General features: G+C 39.9%; 1 pseudogene; it reads left to right on the top strand.

Moving 5' to 3' along the window:
* The first annotated feature begins 243 nt into the window (after positions 1-243).
* On the top strand, positions 244-10,040 carry LOC136979230 (uncharacterized; annotated as a pseudogene).
* The last annotated feature ends 1,834 nt before the right edge of the window (positions 10,041-11,874 follow it).

Below are 11,874 nucleotides of genomic sequence, written 5' to 3'. Positions count from 1 at the left end.
CATTGTATACCTATATTTGTTATATTTCATTACAATGTTAATTTATTGGTAGGTATCAGAGCTTAGACATTGAAGTGTAGCGTACAAGTACGAACGTGTTTCAGTCGCGTTCTCACTTGCTACTGGTGTGGACGTGTTTCTGTTCGCCTCTTGTATTTACGTCGTGGTTTTGTTCAATTACGCAAGTGTTTGTTTTCTTCGATAGCAGTATTTTTACCAACCAGATATAATAAATTGTGATCTTTTGACGTGGACAAAAAGGGGGACCTTTCACCACGTAAAAAAGCTGAAGTCAAAGCCCTCGTTAATACAAAAATGTATTCCAACCGTGAAATTTCACGAAGGTTGAAGGTGTCTGAAGCTAGCGTACGACGTATAAAGAAAAAAGTTGAATCAAATCAAGATCTGAGTTCGAAAAGAAAAAATAAATGCGGCAGAAAGCCAATTTTCAACCCAAGGCCAGAAATATGTCTTAAGAATATTTGCTTATAAAACAGATTTGCTACCACTAAATCAATAAAATCTCAATTGGAAGATGCAAACGTGAATGCTTCTGAGCGCACTGTTCGCAGAAAATTGAAAGATCTGGATTTTAAGGCTTACCGACCGGCAAGAAAACCCAAGTTAACGGTTGCAATGAAAGCAAAGCGTTTGAAGTGGGCCAAACAGTGGTGTGATAAGGATGTAGACTTCTGGAGATCGGTAATTTAACATTAAATAGATTATTTACTATAAAATAGACAAATTAACAGTAGGTACTTGATTCATAAGATACATTTGTTTTTTTGTTTTCTCGGGTCTGTTTCAGCGATGAAAGCACATTTGAAATTTGATCCAACAGAGCTTATTTTGTCCGTCATCGTAGAAACGAAAAATTTCATTCTGACTGCGTCATTCATACTGTTAAGCACCCCACGAAAGTAATGATTTGGTCCGTCATCGGCGGCAAGGGCACTGGGCGCCTGTAGGTAGTAAAAGGCACCACGAGGCAAGACCAATATAAAGAAGTCTTGCAAAATCGGTTGCTACCACAGGTTAGAGAATGGCTCCCAAATGGGGAACCATTTATTTTTATCAAGATGGAGCTCCCTGTCACACAGCCAAGTCTGTAAAAACATCTACAACAGCAAAATATACCTCTGTTGGATTGGCCGGGTAATAGTCCTGACACGAACCCCATAGAAATGTGTGGGAGCTCACGAAGAGGGAAGTGGCCGAAGAAGTCATCGCAACCAAAACGCAGCTTTTGGAAAAAATCATCCATGTGTGGAATCATCATCCACAAATGCAAGAGACGGTCCAATCTTGCATCGACAGCATGCAGCGCCGGATTGAGGTTTTCATAGCTGCAGAAGGTGGCTCAACAAAATACTAAAATTTAAATGGCAATTTTGTATTTTTTTACTATGTTAATAAAAACAAAAATTTTCAATAAATATAACGTTTTATTTGTGTTAGCACCTATGTAATAAAGTAAACTGTACATTACAGGTTAAATTCATTGGTAATAAATATTCAAAGGCCAAATTGTAGTAGCTGATAATTAAAATTTGCATAAAAATTATAGTGCGTCTAATAATTTGGCCAGGGACTGTACACAGCGCCGCGACACGGGGGCGATTTACGGTGGGGTGGCGCTTTCCGGTAAGACTGGGAAACTGGCCCACATTTAAATGTTACAAACGTGGAGAAACCCGGAAAACTCCACCCGGCCAGGCGTCAATCCACCACCAACTATCAGTTTTCGGCGGTGTTAACTACTCGGCTAATAGCGAGACATTTGCGAAAGATTTGGCAAGGTAAATATGTATATTTATCTTGCCAGTATTTTCCCGTAGATTTTAAATTCTATAGTTTTTGACTATTCTTTCTTAAGGGTATTGTCTACTGTCATGCCGCGCTTTATCGCAATAACATCTCCGCTTTAACGGATTAAACTAGAACTCGGTTATAAAATACAGGGTCCCCGAAGGTAGTTTACAACTTCAAACTTTTATATCGTGGCTTTGAATTAACGCAGGAACGAGGAAAGTACTACCGACTAAAAAACTTTTTGAGTCGGTGTAGCCATTTACACCACAGTTTGTGTTTGTATGTCAGTTCCGAGCCACGATATAAAACTTTAAATTTATAAACTACTCGTATTTCGGCCTACAATAGAACGTAAACTGGCCAAGATTACCGTCATTACGCAATGTAATTTTCGTTACAAAATTTAGTCTACGTGCTAATTTTCCGCGATTCTCCGGTGAATATAGATTTTTCCACCCCGTGCCGATTCGGAAATAATTGGTTTCCGGCACGCCGTTCCCGACAAAAGTATCGAAACGGACGAATTTAATTAAGGTCACTACGCCGGTCGGTATCAAATTACCGCGATGTTGTTATACAGGAAGACTACCGAAACGTCGGATAATTTTTTACATAGGCCCTATATTCGTTCATTATTTCCAGGTGGTTCTTTGTAAAAATAATCGAAAGACCAATAACGACCGTGACGTTTCTGTTTGTAGAAACCCCGTAAACAATTAGCATCCGTATCGGTGCACGTCCCAAACGGGAAGGGTCAAAAATGACGTACCAAGAATCTTTTTGTTTAGAACGTCTAGCAAAATACATACAGCCACTCTATTCGATACGGATTAAATCTAAACGATAAATTAGGTGACGAGTTTATTACGTCGTAGACGAATACCAAGTGAATACCAATTCGTTATATGTATTATATAAACACTCAGTTTATTTTGTAGCTTAGTAAATAATCGATTTTGAATATTGTAAGCATTTATTATAGACATTTTCCTGTTTATGAAGGAGACCGCACGCTTTTAAGAGCCTCGGATACGCTTTCGCGCAGTTCTTAATCGCATTATATCTAATACGACACTTTCAAAATGACGGCGAAAGACCCCGCTTTACGACCGACATTCATTTTCTTTAATGACAGTACGAAATGTCCTATTTACTGCCGATATTACGTAGTTAATGGTTATTTGTGATATTCGACGTTCTGAAAATAAAAAAAGACGGTTTTCCGAAAAACCGTCTTTTTTTATTTTCACGAAAGAGGATTCCGTTTTATTTTAATACTTAAAAAACTTTTTAACCGCACAAAACTGATACAAGTTCTATAAATAATGAAAATTGTCAGGACAATAGTTTTAGTTTTAACTTACGCGTGTAAGTAATTCTGTAGAAATAAGCTTTGGTGGATCGTGTCGGCACGTGTGTCGTTTCGCCATCTGTTGGTTAAATATTGTATTAATTTGAGAGAGATTTTTGACATTTTTCTTATTAGTAGAGATGTTTTTCTGCGCTTTATACATAGATGCCTTTCCCCGTAAAAATGAATAGTGGCATTATTAGGTCGATGATATCGAGTTAAACGAATACTCAAAGTCAGAGAGAAGGTAGAAAATTTAAAAAATGATTCGATTCTTAGAACGACGACGAATCAAAATACGGATATTGATATTGTTCTGGATATCAAAAATACACAACTTTTGGCAATGCCCGCGTAGAAAAAAATTATTACGGGTAAAAGGAGTCGGCTTCTGGCAGGATCGCGATCCATCCATCCCGCCCGCACTAAAAGGGGGTTCGGATTTGAGGTTTGTCCGGGACTTTGAGCGTGGGAGATGCTCGAGGCACATTCTGGGCCACCGAGACACCGGCCCCCGTCGTTTTTGACTTTGTCACTCCGTTACCTTAGAATGGCTGTAATTACCTAATCTTACCTAACCCGGTCGCGCGATACTTCGTTTAGCTTATTGTTTGGATCTGTATTCGGCAACCCAATATTACTTTTTCTCAAACCGATTAAATGATAATAATAATAAAAAACAAATAAATTGTGCAAAATTAAAACGCGTATACATCGTCACGAACAAAAAACAAAACATTCGGGATATTAAACGCGTCGTTTATAAATTTCGAGTCGCGAGCGAAATAATATAGGCCTATATATATAAGGGAAACGGGTAGAGAATTAGGAACGAGGTTTAAAGAGCGCATCGCAGCAATTAGAAATAATAATTATACGCCACCGCAATAGCCGAGGTTGCGAAATTAAAAAATAATTAAAAGGGAGTCTAATACATTTAAAAGCAAAATTCTGGAACGTTTCGAAATATAAATTAATAATAACGATGGTACGCGATTACACCCCTTTCGGTATCAACTTTTAGCCAGCGGGGGACTACGATAGTGTTTAAGCACCGGTAAAAGTGAGGTAAAAGTTCTTCGTTTTGTGTTTGGAAGGGAGTGCTGATCTTACGATATACGCTCGTTGATTTTAACGATGTATACGAAGATTCGAAAGCCAAATGCGTATTTAATAATTCGATTTGTACACCGAACGTAAGTTTATTTTATTGTTTATATTTTAATTTTATTGCTAAAACCGGAATTTATTTCCACCTCGGTGCAGATTAATATTAACAGTTGTATAATAACCGAAGAGGGGCGATACCGGTCCGAAATGCATTTAGTTTAAAGGTACTTAAAAAGAATAAAAAAAGAGTTATAACATTCGGAAGTCGTTGCGATAACTTCGAGAAAAACTGAAGTCGAATGTATTCGAAAGCGAGAGATTTACGGAAAGGAATTATCTCGAGTCTTTCTCTCGCGAGCGTCGGAACGCGAGGATGTTGACAATGTAAGTGCCGATTTATGGCCAAACGGGTGCTAAATATGTCTCCGCAGGGCCTTAGCCTACTCTTAGTATTTCTTTCGGTACTTTATCTAGAGTTGCGAAAGACTCTCCAATCGTTCTAAGCGATGGACGTTAGTTCCCGGTTTAAAGCGGAGTAAGATAATTTGTTTAGCCTACTCTTTGGACAAATTAGAGATTTCTCGGCTTTGGTCACGAAAATTTTTCGTCTTTTTCGTCGGTGTTGCGATTGTCTTTTGTCTTTTTCGTAAACGTTTGTACCGATGGAAATTTCTCGGCCTTCTGCCCGGGAAACACTTCCGCTTCCGCGAGTTTGCTGCATCTCGTTTGCCAGTGTGTTCCGCACGCGCGTAAATGATACGGCGCAAACACTTGGTTCGGGTTTTTAACCAGCCCCGGTAACGTCGCTCGGCTTTCCTTCGGAGTCTGTAGCCTTTTCCTAAAGAAATTAGAATTTGAAGTACGGTATCTTCTCGTGGATTGCGCCATCGACCTTTTACCTCCGGAGGCATTCGGCTGGCCGGATTCGTACAATAAAACAACAAAATACGATAATGATGATTAATGGGAGAATTTATTTTTAAAACGAAATTTTTATTTTAAGTAAGAACTTACGTCATTCTTCTATTATAAAATCTCCATTTACGACCGCGTCGATAGTCTCAAACTGAGTATTTGTAGTCCGTTAACGCCTACGGATCGATTACAATTTATTAAATTAATAGTTAATTTATGTTTTTCTGCGCGGCGTAGCGAAAATTACCGAACACCGGAGGTGTCGTCGCTTAGTTCTTTTCGACTTTATATATATTATATAGTGGTTAAAGTCGGTCTATCTCGGTTACGAGATGGATGGGGTTATAATTTGTCTCCGAAATACACATAAGTAGATAGATCTAAAATAGAACTGGTGGAGTACGAGCGACACGCGTTAAACACTGCCTATTACGTCGTAACTGTCAAACGAGCTTTATCTTTCGATCGATCTATCGTTCCTCGTAGACAAATCATTAATTCCCGTACAGATTAGGTTTACATTTTTAATAATATCCTATCGGAATTTTGATTTATAGGCCAACGAGAAAAAAAACAATGTTTATATATATATGTATATATCGAAAAATACGTACGGCAATCGCATCGCCCGGTGTAGTTATTTAAACACAGAGAATGAGGAAATTGTTACCCGCGGAATGTCGAATTTAAGGATAAAACGAAAGTGGATGCGCCGGAACAACGAGAGAATAATTAAGAGATAAACGAGATATTTTTTGAAAACTCGCGGTACGCTTTTAATTAAGAAAAAATTTGGGGGAAATTTTCTAGTATTTTTTTGTTTCCTTTCGCTTTGGAGGGTGCCGGGGTCCCTCGTCCCAGCCTAAGCTAGTCTAAGGTTATAGCGATCCGAAAGGGAAAGGGAATCGGAGATTTGATAAACGGAACGCGAAAGGGAAGTAACCGGTAAGACGGATGTCGTAAATGATTATAAACATCCAGAAGTGGTTTTTATATTAATCGTTTCGAGTTCCCTAAACTTAAAATTAGGCAAATAAAGTAAATTTGCGCATTTTACGATAGAGCCGAGATCGATTTTCCAGTTATCCACTCGTTACCATTATGTTTTTGTAGCATTAACCTCTCGCGACGTAATAGGATAATTATTCTTAATCTATATCGCAACTTCGACTCGAAATTCTCCACTTTCTTTATCTTTCTTCACTCGGTGAACGAAGGAACCGGTTTTCTTCGTACGCGACCAGTCTACAAAAAATTAGTATTGTTCGCGCATAATAAATTATTTAATGTATACTCGTTCTTATTTCAAACTTATAAATATCGCGTAATATTTTTAATATCGACAAATAAAATAAATAAAAGGGTAACCCTTATCACTATCGTCGTTATTACCGAATTCGGACTGCGATAATTCTTTGGTCATCCGACCAACATTTTGATAATAAGTCATTGACATAATTGAATGATAAAGCGCGCGAACGGAAGCTCGGGGATTCCTCTTTCTGGCGTAAATTTAAAAAGATTTATTAACCGTTTCGAAGGTAACGTAATATTTATTTTTAAGACGCGATTTCGTCCGGTCGGACGTTGCGACCGGGCCGGGCCGTTCTACCACCCGCCGAATAAAGACGGGTGACAAAAGTTTACGGCAACCGACGAAGCTCGGTTTTACCCACGAAATCCCGAGGCGAGAGGAAGATCTGCCGCGTTAACGGGAGCCAAAATCGCTCCGAAGCACCGCCGTCGACTCGCGCGCATTAAATGGACTAGGAGGTGCCATTCGGAAAAAAATCACAAAGGTCTCCCCGGAGCTCTAAGGGTTTGGCCGCGTACGGCGAGGAGTGTATATTACGCGGAAGGCGGACACACGGAGCGACGCAATTAAATGTAAGATTTATAACAAAATAAAAATATTCGCTTCGACTTTGTATAAAAAGTGTAAATGACGTTTCGTATAAAGTATCGAAATTATACGATACCCGATATTCGACGCGGAATAGAGCCCGAGAAAAACGTACGTAAGACGCGTGAAAGTCGGGTGGTATCGAAAAGATTAAATATTAAAAAATAAGATATTTGTCTCGTTGAAAACGTAACAAATATCTCGTTTCTTAATAATCCGATTTACCGATGACTGCGATGTTATAAAAGCTAGCAACGAGAGTCGCGTAACTTTTCCGGCCGTTTTGAGTTTAAAAAACTTTCATACAGTGGAACCTCGGTATACGTCCGCTTTAGAATACGTCCCGTTTGGACGAAACAAATTTCTTCTCATTTTATTAATTTTATTAATCACGAATTGCAAAAAAGGCAAACGAAAAGCGACAGAAAACTAAAAAAAAAAATGACTAGAATGGCGACGGAACCGAAAAAAGAGATGGTCGAGAAATACGAAGGTGGCGTGGGTGTTCGAGATTTAAGTGTCGAACACCGTATTCGGAGAACGACGATATCGACGATGGCGAAAAATAAAGACGTTATTAAATCCGCTAACGTTGCGAAAGGGGTTCGATCGATTTCTAAACAGAGATCGGAGACGTTAGATCGTGTCGAGAAATTGCTTTTGCTTTGGATAACTGAAAAACGTGTGCTGGCGACGGCGTATCGGAAGCGATTATTTGCGATTATTACTGTAATAACTTTAAAAAGCTATAAAAAATTTATTTTTTTATTAATGTGCTCGAGTGTTTCAATTATTTTACAACTCCATTAATATATCGTATCGAGAGGGGGATTTTTTACACCAGAACGGATTAATCGTTTTTACGTTACTTCTTATGGGAAGGTTGGTTTGGTATACGTCCTATTCGGCATAAGTCCGAACGTCGGGAACGGATTAAAGTCTTATACCGAGGTTCCGCTGTATTATTAAGCAAAAAATAAAATTGTGTGTGGCACCATCTATTATCAGATTTTGTTATAAAAACTTTTTATATTTTTAATTACTATAAAATGGCAAAAAGCTTAATTTTGAGGGTAGGGGCGAATTTTATAACAGAATGTAAATATTAATATCGAATAAAATCTTTAGTCCTACCCTCTGAAGATACGTAACCCACTCCATCTCCCCACTCTTTCGACCTTTCGCCGACAAAACGTAATAGCATCGATGCCCTTCGTATACGAGCCACCGTACCAAATTTCGTTACTTAATTTCTATTCCATCCCCAGATATTAAGCGAAATAGACGCCCACACACACTAACATCCACGCTTACCGAAATTACCCCGAATTTTTTTTCCATTTCTCGACGTTTCCGGGTGTCGTAAGTCCAAAAATGTAAAAATCTTAGGGGCCATTTTTTGACCGATGGCCGTACTTTCCTCCCCATCATATATAATAGCCGGAAAAGTAATAAATTATCCTATGATCTCAGATAATTATAACGTGACTTTAAGACTGGCCATTACTTTCGATCTATTAATACCAGCCCGATGATTTTAAAAATGCACTATTTCTAAACTAATATTTCGATTTTCAATTTGGGCATAGTATTAGTCAACCGGTTATCGCCCGACACGACGTACTACAAACTATCGCGTGACTGTCGGGTGAATATAAAACTATGGCGACAACTATTCTATTACGAAGTTATCGATCACCGAAAAATACTCGAAATGCCATTAAAAACCGGCGAAACCGGGTTTAAAAAGTAAAGTTCAACAAAAACGTGTAAGTAAAGGAAAGTTTTCCAGTTGCGGCACTAGCATACGGGAAGTAGATTTGACAGTAAGACTCGACGCGTGAATAAAGTGCGCATTACGCGGACTACACATACAAAAAAACTTTGCACGAAGCAACGTCGCACGATAATAAAAAGGACAAATCAACACGGGCACGGAAAGACTCCCAACTGCATTTTTTGCCCTAAAATTCCTTCACTAATATTGCTGGAAGATGCTCCGATGTTTGGCCAAATTATCGTAAGATTTTAAGACCGGCGCTAAAACGTAAAGAGTTTTATTTATAGAGATTTTGCTCGCGTACAGTACGTCGAGGCCGGAAATAAACGATTCCGCGGAAGAAATTCAAAGCGTCACGCGAGGTTTTAGCGTTTCCTTTTGCCGCGTTCGGACGAACGCCGCCGTCTCGTCCGGTGACATTCTGCCAGTATTTCGTCGACGAAACTATAAGCGGAAGTCGTCTTCTCTTCTTCGTTCGCCGCCACCGAACGTCCCGGGATCGTTCCTTTATCCCGGGTTCGGCGGTGGCCGTCGTCTAGAAATAAGCGGGATAATTTCTTTTCCATTTCTTCCATAATTGTATTTACGGCAACTTCTCCCTCTTCGGCTTTTAATCTCTTGGCCTTTACGCCGTCTCCCGACTCTTTCCTCCTCTTCTCGCCTTTCGCTTCTTCCATTTTTGACAAAATCTGCGAAATGTCGACCGCGAGTCGAACGCCGATTGTCGCTTTATCGAGAACGACAAAGACAATTGTTGTTATAAGAATCGGATCCTTTGTCGTCGTCACACTCGGTTTGAAGGACGGAGTATTGGAAAATTACAAACGAAGTTTTATATAAAATTAATATTTTAATTCGGAAACAATTCGAACCGGACTTTGCCAATTTTTCCGAAAAGCTACATTTCCATCGTTCGAGTTTCTACGTCGAAACTAATTTTTGTTAAGATTTCGAAGCGCTCGATGGTGACAAATTGTATTTTATTTATAATCCGAGTGTTTTTTCTCCGTTCTTACGCGGGGCGCTTTAATATTCTTATTCTTTCGTTTAATATTGTTAATAGGCAGACAATAGGCACTTTTCTATTTATTTAAATGACGTAATTTGACGTAACGTATCTTTTTTCATCAATTTGTTTTTGCCATACCCGATTCAAACACAACCCCTAATCCTAAATTGGCTTTTAAAATAAAACCGACGGTAATATATATTTTTTAAAATTCTGTTTGTCGGAGCCTATCGCGTAACTCTCTGCCCATTTCCTCGGTTTCCAAATTGGGAAGGATGTTTTTGCCGGACGGACGAAACGGTCGAGTGCCTTTAGCGGCGGGAGATTCTCGACTATTTTACATCTTAAGTCCCGTATATAACGTTTGATTTATTAGGTGAATATTTTGTTTATTTGAAAAAATATATAATAATTTGCGGATATCGAAGGGGCGTGCGCTCTACGCCGGAGGGGCGAGTCAACTTTCGAAGGAGAACAAATATCTAATTACAAATATCCAACGAGTCGAATATTTGTAATTAGATTATCCTCGACTTTAGTTACTCGTTTATCGATTTATGCGGGAATCGAGCCTAATCCGGGTCCTCTTCCTCGTTTTCGGCTAATATCTCGAGCGGATATGCAAAGAGGGGGAGGGGCAGACCGCGCGAGGAAATTTCCAATAAACCGAAAAGGAAAATCAATTGGACGTTTTAACGAGTAATTTCACCGAGTGGAAGAAGAATATCGTAAAGGTCTAAGAAATGCAAAAGCATTTCGAAACGTTGGCGGACACCGAACCGGACGTGGAGGGACGTTCGAATCCACACGCGACTTAATTCGGGAGAATGTTTACAACCGAATGCGGAATTACAAGGAATAAAGACAGAAGTTAAGTTTTTTTCGAGCAGAAGAAATGCAAGTTACATCGGTCGGATAAAAGGTACGTTAGAATTCGGTCGGATAAATCGGTTAACGAGAGATACAACGAAAATATTGTAATTACGAATTTTCCGTTTAACCGGGTGGACCGCCGGAGGGAAGTTAATCGGTTTGTAGATGTAAAATTAGGTATACGAAGTAGCCGGATTCGTTTGACTAAAAACGAAAGAAAACCAACGGCGAAGATTTCGGTAGATTACGAGGAAAAGGTATTTACGGCAGATTCGTGTAAAAAATCGAGACCGAGGAGCAAAAATTCCAACCAACAATTAGACACGAAAAATTAAAAGGACAAAATGTTTACTGGCGATATTAGTTCGGGTAAACCGGTCGAATTAAGTCGACGAAAAGACGAAACGACGTGTCGAGGTAGAAAAGATGGAGGATACGGTGTTAGAGCTTAAAGTTAAAAATGTAGGTAATCGGAATAATACCAGTAACCTAAGGAACAATCTCTCCCGGAAGACAAATAAGTGGAACGTATCGTTCCACTTATTTTTCAAATCGGGATTTTTTGATAAACTGGATTGGAGTTCGTCCGGGGCAAAACCTTTCGGTACGCCGAGTGCCCGACTGGCGACATTCCGCTAATTCCGCATTTCGGTCCACGTCTTTCCGGCTCGTCGATTTTATCCACCGATAACTCGTACGAATGCGCGGAGTGGCGCTCCGCCGTCGCTACCGGATCGGTCGACGGCCGCGGAATCACCGGGAGGACGAAGTTGTCGCGGTAGAATACCGCGCCGTTTATCCGAGATCCCCGACGGACGACCGGACATTAGAGGTCGTCGACTTCGTATTTTCCAGTCGGTACGTTTCGAACAACGTCGGTGGTACGTAGCGCCCGGTCGGTGGCGCGACGAGAATGTTCGGCGCGTACCGTTTTGTGGAATCCGTTGTTTCTTCCGGTATAAACGCTACGGGGATTGTCTCCGACAGTGTCCGGGCGCCCCCATAAATATATGCTCGAAATTCTTCCTTTTTTGTTCGCCTTCTCTACGTTTTTCCCAACTCGTGTGTGTCTTTATTTTCGTTTCTCGGTTTTTCGCATCGACGGAAATCGCGTAATCGCG

This window comes from Centruroides vittatus, unplaced genomic scaffold, assembly GCF_030686945.1.
Source record: "Centruroides vittatus isolate TY-2023 unplaced genomic scaffold, ASM3068694v2 contig_596, whole genome shotgun sequence".
Classification (NCBI taxonomy): Eukaryota; Metazoa; Arthropoda; class Arachnida; order Scorpiones; family Buthidae; genus Centruroides; species Centruroides vittatus.
This window is presented reverse-complemented; position numbering and strand designations above follow the sequence as displayed.